General features: G+C 46.1%; 1 protein-coding gene across 1 annotated transcript in view; it reads right to left on the bottom strand.

Annotated features, from left to right (window-relative positions):
- The window catches only part of CA10 (carbonic anhydrase 10), a 454392-nt gene that overhangs the window by 263877 nt on the left and 172590 nt on the right, over positions 1-17925 (bottom strand). The gene's annotated exons all lie outside the window — the stretch shown is intronic.

The following is a 17925-nucleotide window of genomic DNA, read 5'->3' on the forward strand; positions in this document are numbered from 1 at the left end:
GAGCTCAGTGGGTTGAACCAGATAAGAATCAACCTCTGTTTGTATTTCTCTTGGAACTGGGCAACTGGGCAATTGTTTCTAGTCCTGGCAAGTTGCAAGTTATCGTGTTTTAAAATACGGGTTGCAGCTCCCTGGTCCGGCATCCTCAGGACCCGCCTGGTCCCCAAGGGAGTTTGCCAGACTAGTGGAGGCTGGCTGGCTCTGCTCCTAGCCCTGGCTGGCTCTGGCAATCAGTCCTACATGTGCTAGCTACCAGCTGCCAGTCCCTGGCCGCCAGACAGTCTCCAATCTCTTGGTCAAGTTCCCAGCTGCTGGTCGTCCCTGACCATCAGACTGGTTCTGCTCTCAGCTGGCAGCCCCTCTGCCACTGGACTCCCAGCCACCAGGGCTCTCTAATCCAGAGTGTCTCAGACCAGAGAGGTCCAACCTATACAGGAAACTCTGATTTAGTCAAAAGTTATCTAGGTAATTGAAATTCCACTATTAGTTGTTTTTCTTTCAGTTGAAGATCCGTACAGAATAACAGTGGCTTTGTCTTAATAAGTGTAAGCCTCCGAACAATATTCTAAAGTAATCTTGCTTTAAAAATAGCATAAACAAAACAGATTATGTACGGTGGGATGAAGGTTTTGTATGGCCTTGCTTAATACTCTATTCCCAAATGGCTGTAAATAACAGCAGCCTTTCCTTTTGAACTCCACAATTTGGAAACATTGGCAGGGTGGGAGGACAATAATATGAGAAACACTTTTTAAAAAAAGAAATACATTTTCAACTTGAGACACGTGAATCTGACAAAGTGGGTCTTTGCCCACAAAAGCTTATGCGCTGATGAATGTTAGTCTATAAGGTGCCACAGGACTGCTCATTGTTTTTAGAGAAGAAAGTGCCACCACTCTTACAGGCTACTTACTCCCACTCTTATTTTAGCCATCTCATTCCTTGTTAACAGGGCTCAGTGGAAATGCTCCCTCTAATCTTTTCCCTCCATGTACAGACTTTTTTTGCATCCATGCTCGGAACAAATTTTGTTATCTGCACTGAGGCTTGTGCAAATGTGCACCACTGTTACAAACAACCTAGCGATGGGTGCAGTGCTGATCATTTGGGTTGCATCTGAGCAGCCTCCAGAGCAGCCACACAAGCATACAGCTTACAGAAAGCATGTGGCTTAGCCCTGCTGCCAGTAAATTACAGTGGGTCATTCTGTTTTAATGAGATTGTGGTTCCTTTAGAGGTTGAGGTCCACAGTGCTTGTTGCGTGAGTGACACTAGATTACACCAATCTCAGTAAAATTATTTTGTTCTTTTGCTGATTGCTGCAGTGCTCCTGAGGAGTGAACATAAAGACCAGTGAAATCATACATTTGCAAGAGAGTGGAGGAATGCACTGTGTATGTAATAAGGGTTTGAATTGTCTATTAAAATCAATTTTTTTTAAATCTCCAAAGGGCCGCTTGTTAAATTTACTAAAATTTATAATCAAAACCAGTACTGTGAAAGAATTGCAACATGTAAAATGTCTTCAAAAACAGCTTTCTTACTGGGCAATTCATCTGCATGTAAACTCATTAAGCAACTCAAGCTGAAATTTGGGATCTTGGAATCCAATTATCTGTACCAGTATTATGCAGTCTTTTGGAGCTGGAGACTTGTCTTGCCATCAAATGGAGGCACAGGGAGACACAGAATACCTATATAGAGATGTTGTGACAACACTTTGAGATGCCCACATCAGGCCTTGCATGGTCACAAAAAGATGTCCTCCTGTACTGCTACAGCGATGGTTCTTTTGTGGCTTTGAAACAAGGGGTCAAATTCATCTTTGGGATATCTCAATGCTGTGATCACCTGTGGCAAATTCCACTGCCTCCTGGACGCTGGGAGGGAATGAATGGGAAGATGCACAGATGTCCTATGCTTGCTGATCAGATGGGGGGCAACTATAAAACAGCTGGAGTTATGACCCTCAACAGGAAATCCCCCCAACCCCTGAAAGCAGTGGTCTCTTCATGCAGCTCCCAGCTGTACATCCTCCTCCTGCCTCTCCCTGCATGGCTCTCTGGTTCAGCTAATCTCCAGAAGGGTGTCTGGCTGCACCAGGCGACTGAGCAATCAGGGTGGGGGAGGGAATGTGACCTTGCATACCACCCTGTGTATCGCCTCTGGCAGTTCCTGCTCCCACACCGTCTTTCATTCATTCAGCCATTTTAAGTGTAACCCTTCTGCTGGAAGAAGTTGGCAGCAACCAGGGCCAGGTTCAACATCAAGGGTTTCCTTTTCACCCATCTCACAAAGAACCGGCTTGAGCCCCCCACCCAGTTGCCTGGGAAATTCACACACCCCTGGGCGCCTTGGAGAAGCAATGCTTCCCCACTCACAAGCATAAGCTGTGTCTACACGTGCACGCTACTTCGAAGTAGCGGCACTAACTTCGAAATAGCGCCCGTCGCGGCTACATGCGTCGGGTGCTATTTCGAAGTTAACTTCGACGTTAGGCGGTGAGACGTCGAAGTCGCTAACCTCATGAGGGGATCGGAATAGCGCCCTACTTCGACGTTCAACGTCGAAGTAGGGACCGTGTAGATGATCCGCGTCCCGCAACGTCGAAATTGCCGGGTCCTCCATGGCGGCCATCAGCTGGGGGGTTGAGAGATGCTCTCTCTCCAGCCCCTGTGGGGCTCTATGGTCACCGTGGGCAGCAGCCCTTAGCCCAGGGCTTCTGGCTGCTGCTGCCGCAGCTGGGGATCCATGCTGCATGCACAGGGTCTGCAACCAGTTGTCGGCTCTGTGGATCTTGTGTTGTTTAGTGCAACTGGGTCTGGGAGGGGCCCTTTAAGGGAGCGGCTTGCTGTTGAGTCCGCCCTGTGACCCTGTCTGCAGCTGTGCCTGGCACCCTTATTTCGATGTGTGCTACTTTGGCGTGTAGACGTACCCTCGCAGCGCCTATTTCAATGTGGTGCCGCGCAACGTCGAAGTTGAACATCGACGTTGCCAGCCCTGGAGGACGTGTAGACGTTATTCATCGAAATAGCCTATTTCGATGTTGGCTTCACGTGTAGACGTAGCCATAGAGTCTGAGCTTAGAAAATAAACTTAATGAAAGAGGCAGACAAGTCACATGGCATAAGCCTGGGAAAATACCACACCCAGAAACCAAAGCAACCCTCAAGTAACTGTCCCAGCTCAAGTGGATTGAGCAGTGTCCTTTGCCTCTCAAACTCACCAGTCCAATACTGTAAGGATCCAATCCACACACCTAAACTTTCTCCGTACCCACCTGCAAATGCCCCACTGACAACTCTATCCAGTCCACACAGGCCCAGACACATCACCCTGATGCATTTCCTCATTGAGCTTGAGGCAATGCCACCCTTGTGTTGGTCCAGTGTTCCGCTTGCCCCTGCCAGTCACTCCTGCCAGCTGTCTGCTGCTTCTCCTACCAGCTGGCTGCTGGTTGCTCCTGCTGGCCTCTCGCTGCTTCTTCTACCGGCCAGCCGCTGGTTGCTCCTGCTGGCTACCGGCTGCTTCTGCTACTGGCCGGCCGCCAGTTGCACCTGCCAGCCACTTCTCTGACGAGCTGTCCATCTGCTGTCTTGTGGGTTTTGCTGTAGGCAAAACCCTGTGATTCCAGCTCTCCGTGGCTTCAGCTACCAGTGATTTCAGCTCTTAATGGCATTCAGCTCTGGGCCCAGCCACAGCATCTCAATATCCACCAAGGTGGATTGAAAAGGGTAGCTCATGGATGCTGACTGAGCTATCCTACTCACAAAACTGTGGTGCTATATGCCCCAAAAAGGAAGTAGAATAGGAAAGAAATTCTAAGTGCTGGAGGAGAGGGAAATGTCTTGACATATACAAAGCAGAGGGGGTGAAAACACACAGAAATATTTTCACTTAATTTGTTAAAAATATGGAAACATTTTGGCCAACACAGCACTGGAAGGACAAAGAAATTGCAACAGGTGAAGATCTTGGGGTGAGAAATCCCATATGTTTCAGCTCATAAAGTCCAACTTGGAGCTACACATCTCCAACACAGTTAGTCTTCTAAGGATTGTCTGGTTATAAAATATACAGATCATAACTGAAGATCAAATTAATTATAATGTATTCCAGACAAATCATGGACCAGATTCTTCCACTGACTTAGCCCTGGGAGATATGTAGTTCAGTGTGATTGTTCAAAGGCTCTACAAAGTTTTTGAAATCTAAAATTCCTTGGGCTCTTCCATGTATATTGAAAAAAGGGAGACTTATGAGCATACTGGAAGTGGAACAATTTTGTGCAAAGGTGAGCTTCCTAGGCGTGTCTAGATGAACAGCCAGTGCATGGCATGCTGCCATGTAAAAGCTACAACAGCGTACTAGCATCCCACACAGTAATCATACGGGTGCCCAGGTTATGACATGTTGAAAGTTTCATCCTGTTCCGTACCATCGTCCATGTAGATAGTGCGGCATACTACTGTTTGAACCTCTATAGTCCAGCATCATCAGGAACTGACCGGTGCCAAGCAAGAGAATTTGCTCGACCATTGGAGGTCAATATTGTCTAGCAGCATTACCAACACTTTCACAGACTTCTTGATGGTTAGAAGACATTTAGGGTTAATTTACAGCTAAATAACAGCACAGAACACTGAGAGCCAGGACTGGTGGCTGTAAACAAACTTCATGGGACCATGGGAAACTTGGCCACATCCGTAATAAATGGTCACCCGGCTAACTAAAATCATGGTAGAGTACAGATGTTGCCAGATGAGAGTGTGCCGGCATAGAAAGGTTCAAGCCTGTAGTGCTTTGTAGTTTTTATACCTCAGCTTGCCACCTCAGCTTTCAGTTCACCTAATCAAGCCCTGAGACCTAAAGAAAATTTAATGAAAACATTTTAGAGACATTATGGTTTCATGCTGCTGAATCGGAGATCAACAGGCTTAGTTCAGATGGCTGTGTGAACAAAATGAATTTGTATTTAACAAGGAAGACTTGAGGAAATAGTAATAGTATGCTCAAATACATTACTGGAATTGCTGCAAAAGTGGGACTTGGATCACGTTCCCACTGATAGCTATGTCAAATTCCCAACTGATTTCTGCGATACAATATAAAGTGTTTTCCTTTTAAATTCAACATCGGCACTAAAAAGAGAAGTTACTCACTTGTGTAGTAACGATGGTTCTTCGAGATGTGTCCCCATGGGTGCTCCACATTAGGTGTCAGGCTCACCCCGGCGCCACGGATTGGAGTGTTCCAGCTGTATCTCATCGGGTTGTGCATGCGCTGATGCTTGTCGATCCTTCGCGCGCTTTCGGTCACGTGCTTGATCCGGTCCACGCCAGTTCCTCAATCAACCGCCCCGGATGCTCCTGAAAGACACAAAGCAGAACTCCGAAGCAGGGAGGAACAGGTGGGTAGTGGAGCACCCACAGGGACATATCTCGAAGAACCATCGTTACTACACAAGTGAGTAACTTCTCTTTCTTCTTCGAGTGGTCTCCGTGGGTGCTCCACATTAGGTGATGATCCAGCAGTGACCCCAAAAATGGAGGTGGGTACCAGATTTATGTGTAGCTTGCCCTTGAAAGGACTGCCGTTGATAGACGCGTATCCTCATCCAACACCCGGTGCATCGCATAGCGCTTGGCGAAGGTGTCGTAGGATGACCTTGTCGCCGCTCTGCAGATATCTTTTAATGCGACTCCTTTGAAGAAGGCTGTCGACATCGCCATTGCTCTAGTGGAGTGAGCCCTGGGTGGAGCTAGCAGAGGGGTCCTTACAGAGCTCGTAGCACAGTTTTATGCAGGATACAATGTTGTTTGAAACTCTTTGTGAGGATAGGACTTCCCCTTTTGATCTAGGTGCAAGAGACACCAGGAGCCTGTCTGTTTTCCAGAAGGGTTTAGTTCTGTCTGTGTAAAAGGCCAATGCCCTCCTCACATCAAGTGAATGCAGCCGCGCTTCCCTACTCGAGGTATGTGGCTTTGGGTAAAATGAAGGTAAAACTATTGCCTTGTTAATGTGGAACTCTGAGGCAATCTTTGGAAGGAAGGCCGGGTGTAATTGTAAAATCACTGCCTCCTTTGAAAAATTCGTATAGGGTGGTGTTGCCATTATCGCTGTGAGCTCACTCACCCTGCGGACTGATGTAATTGCGAGAAGAAAAGTTGCTTTTATGGTAAGTAGCCGGAGGGGTACAGTGGCCAATGATTCAAAGGGTGGTCTAGACAGTGTGTTGAGGACCAGGTCCAAGCTCCATAAGGGTGATAACGGTTTCTGCAGTGGGTATAGGTTTGCAAGCCCCTTTAGAAACCATGTTGTAATGGGATGGGCAAATACGGTTGGCCCCTCCTCCGTATGTTGGAACGCTGATATAGCCGCAAGGTGTACCTTTAATGATGATAAAGTAGTCCGCCTTGTTTCAGTTCCAGTAAGTACTCTAGGATTGTGGGAATGGAGACATCCAGGAGTCAATTGCTTGGACAAACATCAGGATGTAAAACATTTCCATTTGTACACGTAAGCCCTCCTGGTGGAGGCCCGCCAACTGCACTCCAGGACCTCTTTTACTCCTTCTGAGCATGCCACCTCTAAGGCTCTGAGCCATGGATTAGCCATGCTTTCAGGAGGAGCATTCGAGGATAGGGGTGTGCTATGGACCCTGACTCTGTGTGAAAAAGTGTGGTACTATCGGGAGGAGGAGTGGCTGGCAGTATGACATGCGTAGGAGCAAAGGAAACCATTGCTGTTGATCCCACGTTGGGGCTATAAGTATTATGCACGCCTTCTCCCTTCTCGCTTTTTCTAGGACCTTGTGAATGAGCCTTGTGGGAGAAAATGCATACAGCAGGAGGCCCTTCCATGACAGCATGAAGGTGTCCCCCCAGTGAACCTCACCCAATGCCTGCTCTAGAGCAGTACTGCGGGCACTTCTGGTTGGTGTAGGTGGCAAACAAGTCGATCTGGGGAAAACCCCCATCGATGAAAAACATTGCTGAGTAGATTGGAGTGGATTTGCCACTCATGCATGAGAGCAAAGTGTCTACTTAGTTGGTCTGCTCTCAGGTTGTGGATGCCCAGTAGGTATGAGGCTTTTAGCGTTATGTTGTTTGCGATGCACCAATTCCATAGTCGGACCGCCTCCGCACATAATGCACGAGATCTGGCCCCACCTTGGTGATTGTTATACTACATTGTGGAGGTGTTGTCGTTATCAACTTCGACTACTTTGTCCCGCAGGTATTTGTGGAAGCGCCTGCATGCATTGAACACTGCTCTGAGTTCCAGCACATTTATGTGCATCACCGTCTCTGTGGGGGACCATTGCCCTGTGTCACTTTGTTGACCCATGTGTGCTCCCCATCCTATGTGGGACGCATCCATTGTGAGAAAAACCGTGATTTGCGGTTGGTGGAATGGCACCTCTAATAGCAAGTTCTTGGGGTTTGCCCACCATGTCAGAGACTTTCGCACCTCCCTTATGGGCGATACCTTTTTGTGAATGGTATAAATCATTGGCCTGTACACAGTCACCAACCACTGGTGCAGGCCTCGCATACGTAGTCTGGCATTCTGCATCATGAACGTGGTGGTAGCCATGTGCCCCAGGAACTGTAAGCAAGTTAGGATTGGCACTGTGGAGCTGTACGTCATCACCTGCACTAAGGATCTGATAGCACGAAAACAGGCATCGGGCAGATATACTCTCGACGTAATACAGTCTAGATATACCCCTATGAACTCTACCTTCTGCGTGGCCTCTGTTGTCAATTTCTGGAAATTGATGACTAGTCCCAGCGAGAGGAAGGTCCTTGTAGCGATGTCTATCATGCGCAGGACATCTGCCCTTGAGACCCCTTTTAGAAGGCAGTCGTCCAGATACGGAAAAATGAACACGCCCTTCCAGTGTAGGTAAGCTGACACTACTGCAAGCGTTTTGGTAAAGACTCTGGGCGCTGAAGAGAGACCGAAAGGGAGGACCCTGTATTGAAAGTGCTCCATGTCCACTTTGAAGCGAAGAAAGTGCCTGTGTGCTGGATGGATTGTTATATGGAAATATGCATCTTGTAAGTCAAGGGCTGCAAACCAATCCCTATCGTCCAGTGCCGTGACTATGGAGGCGACTGTAGTCATCTTGAAGCACTGTTTGCACAAATACTGATTGAGAGCCTGTAAGTCCAGGATTGCCCTCCAGCCTCCTGTTTTTTTCCTCTGTTAGAAAGTATCGGGAGTAGAAACCTTTCCCTTGGAATTCATCCGGGACTCTCTCCACCGCCACTATAAATATGAGGTGGCCTACCTCCTGCTTTAACCTCATTTCATGAGAGGGGTTCCTGGGGAGGGACGGGGTAGGGGGTTTTGGTGGTGGTAGGGATCAGAAAGGGATGGTATATCCCTTGGCTATAATTTCCAACACCAACTTGTCTGTTGTAATGCTTTCCCATTGTGGATAAAACGGTCTGAGTCGGTGGTGAAACATATACTGTGATTGGCAGTGAGGGACGGTTTTGGTATCGCAGTCCTTGTCAAACTTGTTGTCTTGGGGTTTGCTCTGATGATGTACGGCCTTGTTGGGGACATCGCCTGGATGTCCTCTGCTGCTGTTGTTGGTGGCGTCCCTGATCGTAACCCCGCTGGTATTGTGAGTGCTGGGGTTGGTAGGTGTAACGTCTTTGTTGAGGGTAAAATCTCTTCCTCCTAAAGGAAGGGGTGTACATCCCCAGTGTTCTGAGTGTGGTCCTCGAATCCTCACTGGAATGTAGGACCGAATCAGTGGAGTCGGCGAATAGTTTTTCCTCATCAAATGGAAGATCTACGATTTTTGTTTGCAGATCCTTGGGGATGCCAGATGTTTGGAGCCACGACTCTCTACGCATCACCACTGCTGTGGCTGTGGAGCGTGCTGCTGTATCCACTACATCAGGGTGATCTGGACAATTGTGCATGAAGCTGCATAGCCCTCCTGGACTATTGCCTTCAAGACCGGTTTCTTATCATCCGGGAGGAAGTCCATGAGAGGGGTAAGTCTAGTGTCATTGTCGAAGTTATTATTTGACAGGTGGGCAGAGCAGTTGGCCACGCGCAGTAATAATGTGGAGGAGGAGTATACCTTCCTCCCGAATAAGTCCAGTTTTCTTGCGTCCTTGTCGGACCCCACAGACTTGTATTGCGGTGCCTTTGATCTGTGCTGCGAAGATTCGACTACTAGGGAATTTGGTTGTGGGTGGTTGAATAGAAATTCCATACCCCTGGATGGTACAAAGTACTTCTTGTCTGCCCTTTTGTTGGTAGGTGGAATAGAGGCTGGGGTCTGCCGTATATTTGTGGCAGCTTCCATAATGGCTTCATTCAGTGGGATGGCTATCTTAGATGATGCAGGGGGTCTTAGGTTTTTGAGGAGTTTATGATGTGTCTCCTGCATTTCCACAATCTGTATGTCTTGAGTGTGCACCACCCTCTTGAAAAGCTCTTGAAATTGCTTGAGATCATCTGGGGGAGATATATCCCCAGGAACAACCGCCCCATCTGGGGAGGATGAGGAAGCATCACTGTCATAAACCTCCTCCGGTTCCTCAGACACCTCCTGTGTCCGTTCCCTTGAGGGCTCTAGGGGGAGGTCTAACGACTCTGGACCTGTCTCCACTGGAGAGGCCTGTGCTCTTTTTGAAGGGAGAGGAGGGATGTAGCCATGCACTGGAGGCTAAGGCGGGGATCTGTCCCTCGATCTTGAGCCCTGGTGCCGATCATGTTCACCGTGATATGAGCGGCCGTAGCAGCAGGGGCAGGGTCCCGGTGATGGAGATCTAGACCATGATCGATGTCTGTATGCATAGCACCGAGAGGAGCGTGATCGCCTTGATGATGTTGAAATCGGTGGGGATGCTCTATAGAAGTGCTCATGCAGTTCCGTTAGGGAGACCAGTGAAGGATGTCTGAGCCAGGGAGATGGCGGCTGAATAAATGGAGATGGAGGTCTGAGGAAGGCTGGTGGTGTTGCCGCCTGTTCTGGCATACCCATCTCAGGAGGGGAGCTGGGAGAAAGTGGCATCCCAAGAATGTCAGGGGATGGGCTACAGTGCCAGGCCTTGGATCTTGCCTTTCCCAGCCTGTCTGTCTGAATGGTCGGTGCTGCCATCTCCAGTGCCTGAGACATCAGTGTGGCTGTTGGTGCTGCGCCTGGTGCCACTACACACGGTTCCGTGAGCATAGGTGCCTCCGGCACCGTCCGGCCCTGTGCTGGGGACTCCGGTTCCGGTGCTCTCAGTGCCATGAGACTCAGTGCCGTAGCTTCTGGCCATGTCAGCGCCTGCAGGGTTCTCGGTGCCAACTGTTCACTGGTCAGAGCCCCAGGCACTGCTTTATGTTGTGTGGCCTTCTCACTGCTTTGAACAGCCAGCGGTTCACGGCCCTGTACCTTGCTCGTGCTGCCCACAGATACCACTGGCAAGGATCGAGTTGGGGATACCTTCTTTTTCTCATGCATAGAGGAGGTTAAAGAGGTTGCCCTCCTCTTATGCGGCCCTGAGGGCCCTTCCTTCTGGGGCATCTCCGATGGTTCAGGCTGGAGGGCCTTGTCGAACAAGATCATTTTTAATCTCATCTCCCTGTCCTTCCTTGCTCTGGCCGTTAGTTTACAGCAGTGAGGACATTTCTGGGGGACATGGGCCTCTCCCAAACAATGAATGCATTTACTATGGCCATCAGATGCAGGCATGGCCTCGTGGCACATGGCACGGTGAAGACATCTCTTTCAAGGTATTTAACTCCTTTCAATGTTAAGTAAGGCACATAACAGCTATTAGCAGCTAACAAAGAAGATAATGTTTACAGTCTCTAAGATAGTGGACTGCCCGAAGTGGCCACCTCCTTTTCTTATTCTTTTTTTTTTCCCCCCCCACTATATACAAGAAACAACTTTAACGGTCTTAGAAAAAGAGAGAGAAACTAATAACTATATCATAACGAGTTTATCTGTCTGAGGCGTTGGAGCCGGAGTGGATTCCGTCTGCAGCCGTTGGCAGTTGAGAGGAACTGGCGTGGACCGGATCGTGCATGTGACCGAAAGCACGCGAAGGACCGACACGCATTGGTGCATGTGCGACCTGACGAGATACAGCTGGAAATCTCTGATCTCCGGTGCCGGAGCAAGCCTGACACCTAATGTGGAGCACCCACGGGGACCACTCGAAGAAGAAGCTCGGTTTTCTGAGGTGCCGAAAACCTTTGACTTCCATAGAAGACAGAAGAAATGGATGACACTCAGCATGTTACAGGATTAAGAGCCAACTACAAAAAAAAGAGTAAAACTTACAGTGACATGATGGTGACATGCACCACCAAGAAGCTCCTTCTGGAATGTCACCTTCTTAAATCTTCCTTGAACCGGGCTGGCCCCCTATCAAGTTTTTAGGCCCAGGATAGTCACACTGAATTAAAAAAATAATTCAAATTTTCCTTTTAAAATCAACCTACAAGAAAATCTGTTCCCCCCTGGAAATACCTGAAAAAGACCTGGGTTCAAGATTCTATGTTCCTGGTACAAGAACTGGTAATTTCAGCTGAACCTTCCCCGCCACTGTCTGCACTCAAGGGCCATTTCTACATATGCCACTTTCTTTGAGAGTGGCATGCTAATAAATGGCCCAAAATATGCTAATGAGGCATGGATGCAAATTCCCCACGCCTCATTAGCACAAGGTCATGTGATTTGGAGTCAAGAAGATGTTCTTCCAGACTCCAAAACACTGTTTAGAAGAGTAGCCCCCAGGGGGGTGGGGGGTCTTCCGGAAAGAAGTCCTTCTTCCAGAGGCCCCTTCTTCCTGAAAAGTTTTGGGAAGAAGGGGCCTCTGGAAGAAGGACTTCCTTCTGGAAGACCGCCCCCGCCAGGAGCTGCGCTTCTAAATGGAGTTTTGGAGTCTGGAAGAACATCTTCCGGACTCAAATCACGTGACTATATGCTAATGAGGCACAGGGAATTTGCATCTGTGCCTCATTAGCATATTTTGGGCCATTTATTAGCATGCCACTCTCAAAGAAACGGCCACGTACTGCAGTACCACGTACCACGTGTAGAAACGGCCACGTACTGCAGCAACCAGTTTTTAAAGATGCATTCAATGATTTTAATTTCATTGCACAACTAGTGGGCTCTCTGGTTCACTACTGTGTATCCAAGCTAGTGCTTCTTTATCTTACTGCTTAGTGGAAACTACACAAAACCTATTTACAGTCTCTTGCTATTTGCACTTAATTTTCTCAACATCAATTCCATAAAATCCCTTACTGTATAACGCGACAACCACAGTTAAGCGTTCTCAAAGCAGTTCCCTGGCTGCTATATCTTGGTTCACTGCCCTGAAAGCCCAAGTGCCTCCAGCCATATGAAAGCCACTTCCCTTTTCAACATGAAAAAAAAATGTACTTCATGCTAAACCAAATTGTCAGCATAAAAGAACCAAGAAGGCTTAGCAACAAATGGAGACTGCAAGAAAATCTGCTGAAATATAAACCATGAAAGATAAAACCACCCTTCCCAGCTTAAAGCAATGGTAATTCAGTGAACAAAGTGAAGAAATGTTCAGGTAAATGTCTGGATTTTTCTCCCCAAGCTTAAAATCTGAAACAAAAAGGGCTATTTGTTATTCCACTTCCTCAATCCTTTGATCAATCTGGCTTCCCACAAGCAACAAATAATGCAAAACATATCAATGTTCAAGAACAGATGTCATTCCAAGCTCCAGAAACAAGAAAAATGAATGCATTGATGTTATTCCAATTTTATACTGGAACAGCATCACGTCAAAAACAGTACATCAGATGTTTCTACTTCTGCCTTCTAATGGAAAATGCAAGAAAAGAACATGAGCTTGAATTTTAGAAGCTGCTGACAAAGATCAAATCCCTTTGTAGAATTTCAGTAGTAGAACTTCACAATTCGCCTTTATCTAACATACTACAAAAGCTAATTCTCAATTGCAAAGGCCTGACATATTTCCCTAGATATCAAGTGCAGAACCACTACACTAAGGAAGTTCTATAATTCCAGAAACAACTTCTTTAAAGCAATCAAAGTTTCCCAAAACGTGACACTGCATTGGGATTCGTACATCTAGTGTTCTGAACACCACCATGGATTCCCCTCCGATACTTGACACCATGGATTCTGTGACTCACCATTAGTACTCAAGCTACCCTCTGTACTTTACACTAAAATCAGATGAACATGCCCATTGCCATATATTTCCTCCCCTATACATGCAGCTTTGGCCTGTTGGGCCATTCTTAGGTGTGGGTTTATGGCCCCAACTCCTTTCTGCGCCATGTGAAATGACTTCCATACCAAGGAACCTCTTGGTCCCGCCTCCCCACAGCCACACACACACACACACAGAGCTAGTCACAATCTGGCCCCAAGACTGGAGTTTCTTTTCCACTTCCACAGTGATCTGTTTCAGAAGTCTTTTGTAGAAGAGACTCGCACACACAAAGTAGCCAAGTGCTGATCACCTTGTCCATGGGAGGAACATAGGTCTTTGCATGTATGAGGCAAGCAGGAATTGGCCCATGGATAGAACATCTCCTGTGGCACTTTTGCCCTTGCACTGTTTTATTAGTAGCAGAATTGACCAAAAAACAAAATTCCCATCCTCTGTGGATGTCTGAGATTTCCAAATTTTGTGTTATTGTAAAACAGGATGAAAAGTAGAAATCTTGGCTTTTTTCATTAAATGCAATATTTTGTTCAGCAATATCTAAAGCATTATAAAAATTTAATTTAGACTTAATTGTTTCAGCCATCTATTGTATATTTTAGAGACTTTGTGCATCTGTCTGTGTGTCCCTCTGTCCGGACTCCATTTGTTCAAGAACTTCTCCTGAATGGTAAGAGCTAGGACCAGCACATTTGGTATGCAGCTTCCTCTTATAACTTAAAGCATGGTGAGAGTTCGGTTGTGCCAGGGCAATAGGATGTTGGTGCAATGTGAAAGTTTTGCATCAAATGGAAATGGAGAGTGTGATAGGAGAGACAGTTACACTCATGAATGGCCACAGGGGGCCCAGCAAACATCCCAATCCCAATGAGCAGTCACTGGCTGGCTGCACAACCCCCACCATCCTAACCTGCTCCTGGAAGGAACTGCCAGCCACTGTGCAGCATCCACCACCCTGGGCCACGCATCTCCATCCACCCCCATGGAGCAGCCACCAATTGGGCGGTGTGAACCCCAACACCATAGGGAGAAGGCAGCAGGCAGGCTGTGCAGCTGCCTTCACCCTGGAGCCAGGCACGTCTTCTAGTTATGTTAGAAATTGCAACAAAACATAAAAGTAAAAATAAAGTAGATATGAAATATTTTGACTGTAACAAATGAAGAATTTTCATAATTTCCTATGGGAAATGTTGTTGACATCAATACATTCCCGGAAACGTTCACTTTCACCACATCAGCATTTTGCAATGGAAAATGTGTTCCAATTGAAAATTTCTGACTGGATCTAATTAACAGAATTGACGTGCTTGAGTAATGCATTTGCTTCTTATTTCTGTGCCACAGATCAGATTGATTCTGAATTCTGTCCATATAAACAAACATTCTGAACCTCAATGGAAATACATTAAGAACAAATTTCACATGTCCCAGATTGCTGTTGGAAAGCAGGCATAAAAGAAAGATCACTGCCTGAGACAACTGGTGAAGATAAATCACTTTGAAATAGCTACTCCTTTTGTTAAAGAGTGTCCTTTGTGATCTTGCTTATATTGTTACCGCACTTTTTCTACTCATCCACTGCTTTATAGATGTAAGTTATAAAATATTAAAATACCATTTTAAGCACTCTCCTGTTAAGAGAGAAAATGTTATGAAAGACTAAATTAATTCCATGACTGGTAACAGGTTTCACCAGGTCAATATATTTTATTTTAATAATTAATCTTAGTACTGAAAAACACCATGCCTGCATTTGAATAAATACAACTGATACCTCTGGTTATTTCCTGAGTTTTTCTTAAACCTATATGCCAAGAACACATTTCTTAAGAGCAATAATTCATTCAGAGTAATCATTAAGATCAGATTCTGCTTGAAATATGCTTTCAAATAACGGCTTCTGTTTGAATGGCAATTTTGATAAAATGATATTTTATCAAAGGAAATGAATACAGATCAGATATCATCCATGCATTTCTCATGTGTCTGGCCCCTTTTGCATAGTTTCAGTGGAGAGGTTAGTAAGTCTATGTATATTTATTATTATTCTTTTAACAAACATAAATGGAAAGAATGAGATAATACATCAGCTTTGCCTAGAAGAAAAAGGACACTATTACTTTAAAAATCATGCAATAAAGAAGTCCTTACTTACGTTATTAATACCTCATTACAGTGTATTATTACGACAGAAATGATGATTACAGTCTACTTTACTTTTCATTTTTTACATTTCTCTCACATTGTATCTTGCACGACATAGTTTCATTTCTGCTAAACGGATGGTATTTTGCTGAACTTGAACGATAAGTAATTTCTGGTGAATTTTACTTCTAAATTTTTAAGCATGAGTAAATGCTATCTTTTTGGGGTCGCAAACAAAGAGAATGAGTTGTTTAGACTAAAATTCCTTATGATAGAGAGAATGCTTTGCCAGGCCTTCAACTCAGCTCAGGCAGTCTTCCCCTATGCATCAGTCCCTTACTGAGCATAATGCACTGTTTATATCAGCACTGCATTCACCCAGCCCTTTGAAAGCAAAGTTGGAAAGCATTCAAACTCTCCAAGAGGTGCCATTCTGGGGCCTTGTTTACACTAACCCCTGCAGATGACCTAATCAACATGACTTCAGCTATGCATAACTGAAGTCGATGTACGTACTGCAGCATCTTGTCTGCAGTAAGATTGGCAGGGGCTGCTCGTCCATCGACACTGGCTACTCTTCCAAACACAAATGATAAATTGACAGCTTTTGGACTGATCACTGCAGCAGCGATCCCTGGCGTAGTGTACACAAGCCCTAGTACTCCTCACAAAAAAACTTTTCTGGCCTTGAACGCTATATGAGCTCTAAATATGTGACTATTCCCACTGAAGTTACTAACTGAAGTGTATACATTAACTTTAAACCCATGCTTAATGGCCTTGCTCAATTGAGGCCCATCTCTTCACATATTAAATAAACCTGAAATTATTTTATTGTGTAGGATATTAATAAAAATATCCTCTTTGGTACATAAATTATTATTTAGCATGTGTGTAGTCACAATCAAAGCCATCTTCAGCTTCATGATGCAGTACTTCTAGATCACTGCTGAACCTAGTCAGCAGGCATTCATCAACAATACGCATCACCAATATAGTGTACAGAACATTCATATTTGTCTTCAGTAAAATAACCCAGAAGATCTCATCAGTACACATTCACAGGTGGGCTGGGCAATGCCACTCCAAGAATTCTGTAAGTGGTCAAGGGACTCACTCTTTGATGATATTAATGACCGAGGTGCAGGATTTAAGAAGCAGCTGTGCTGCATAAGGGAGCATGGGATAAAGGACTTGGGGATGCAGGAGGGGTTGTGGAATCTGTGAGAGGGTTTGCAAAGAGGAAGGGGTTGCGACCTGGGGAAGAGGAGTGGGGTTCAGCAGGGGATGCAGGGGTTTGGGTTGTAAGCTAGGGCAGGGGATGTATGGGAGCAGAAGAGGGGAAAGGTGGTTTGTGTTATGTGGGGCAGGGGTTCAGGAGAAGTGGGGACACAGGTTTTGGGGGCGAGAGGAGCTGGGGTGCCAGAAGCAGGCTCTGGCCAGATGATGCTAACCTGAGTAACTCCTGGCCAGTAGCCCAGCAGATTCCCTGCCCTCCATGTCTCAAGGAGGCTACTCAGAGCAGCTGGCTGTGGGGACATGCGCATGTGAAAGCAGCTGTGAGACAATGAGAGCTGCAAGATTGAGCTGGGGGGCATGATAGGGCACTAAGTCTCTTCTCCCTTCCTCCCAGGTTCATAGGTGTTCACACACAAACTGTGCCCCACAGCTGGCTTTTCTGAGTAACATGTAGGCACAGGAAGGGAGCCTACCTGAGGCTCACCGCTGTGTCCACAGACCAGATCCAACCAACAGCCAGAATTTTGCCTCGCCCTCTTCTTAGGTCATAGAGGGCCTAAAATGTGTTTCTACTGGACTGAGGATAGGCTTCTGATTTCTTCAATTACAAATTTCACTGGAAAGTTTTATTTTAACCAATGTTCTTCCTCATCCTGCCCTTAAGGGTTGAATGAAAATTGCTGGTCTGGGTAAATCCCTGGTATACATTCTCCGTGGAGGAAGAACCTCCCCGAAACTGAGAAAGGGGAGAGAATAAAAAGGACAAGGCATAATGATCCTCTTTAGGAAAAGCAAACAATAAACTAAGCTCATCTCTAACAACTAGCTAAAACCCAGCCCAGGCAAGCTCGCCACTGAAGCAGGCATGCTGAACACACAGTCTCAGGCTGAGGTAAATGAGAAGAAATAATGTGGTTTACCCATGCAGCCCTATATAATCTAAGTACAGTTCACAGGGATATGTAAGGCACATGTCTGGGCCAAAAGAACGCTGTTCTCTAAAACCTCCATTTGAAGGCACAGACACACCTGAAGTAAAGCACCCATCAGGACACTAATCAAAGGAAAGACTAATGCTGGAACAATTTACTGAAGATTTCGGAGGGCAGCCTGTGGCCATGAAAAGCTGCACTCTGTTTCTGTACCTGAATATGTAACTGACACCTTAACATAGCAATGAGGTTCATAAACAGCTCATTAGTCACTCTGACAAAATCCCACAGCAGAAAAAGAAGAATCACTTACTTATTATATTGAAAATTCAACCAAATTAAGATAATTACACATAAAAAGACAAACCAACTTGATAATGAGGTAAAAACGTTAAAAA

This window comes from Carettochelys insculpta, chromosome 20 (assembly GCF_033958435.1).
Source record: "Carettochelys insculpta isolate YL-2023 chromosome 20, ASM3395843v1, whole genome shotgun sequence".
Taxonomy (NCBI): domain Eukaryota; kingdom Metazoa; phylum Chordata; order Testudines; family Carettochelyidae; genus Carettochelys; species Carettochelys insculpta.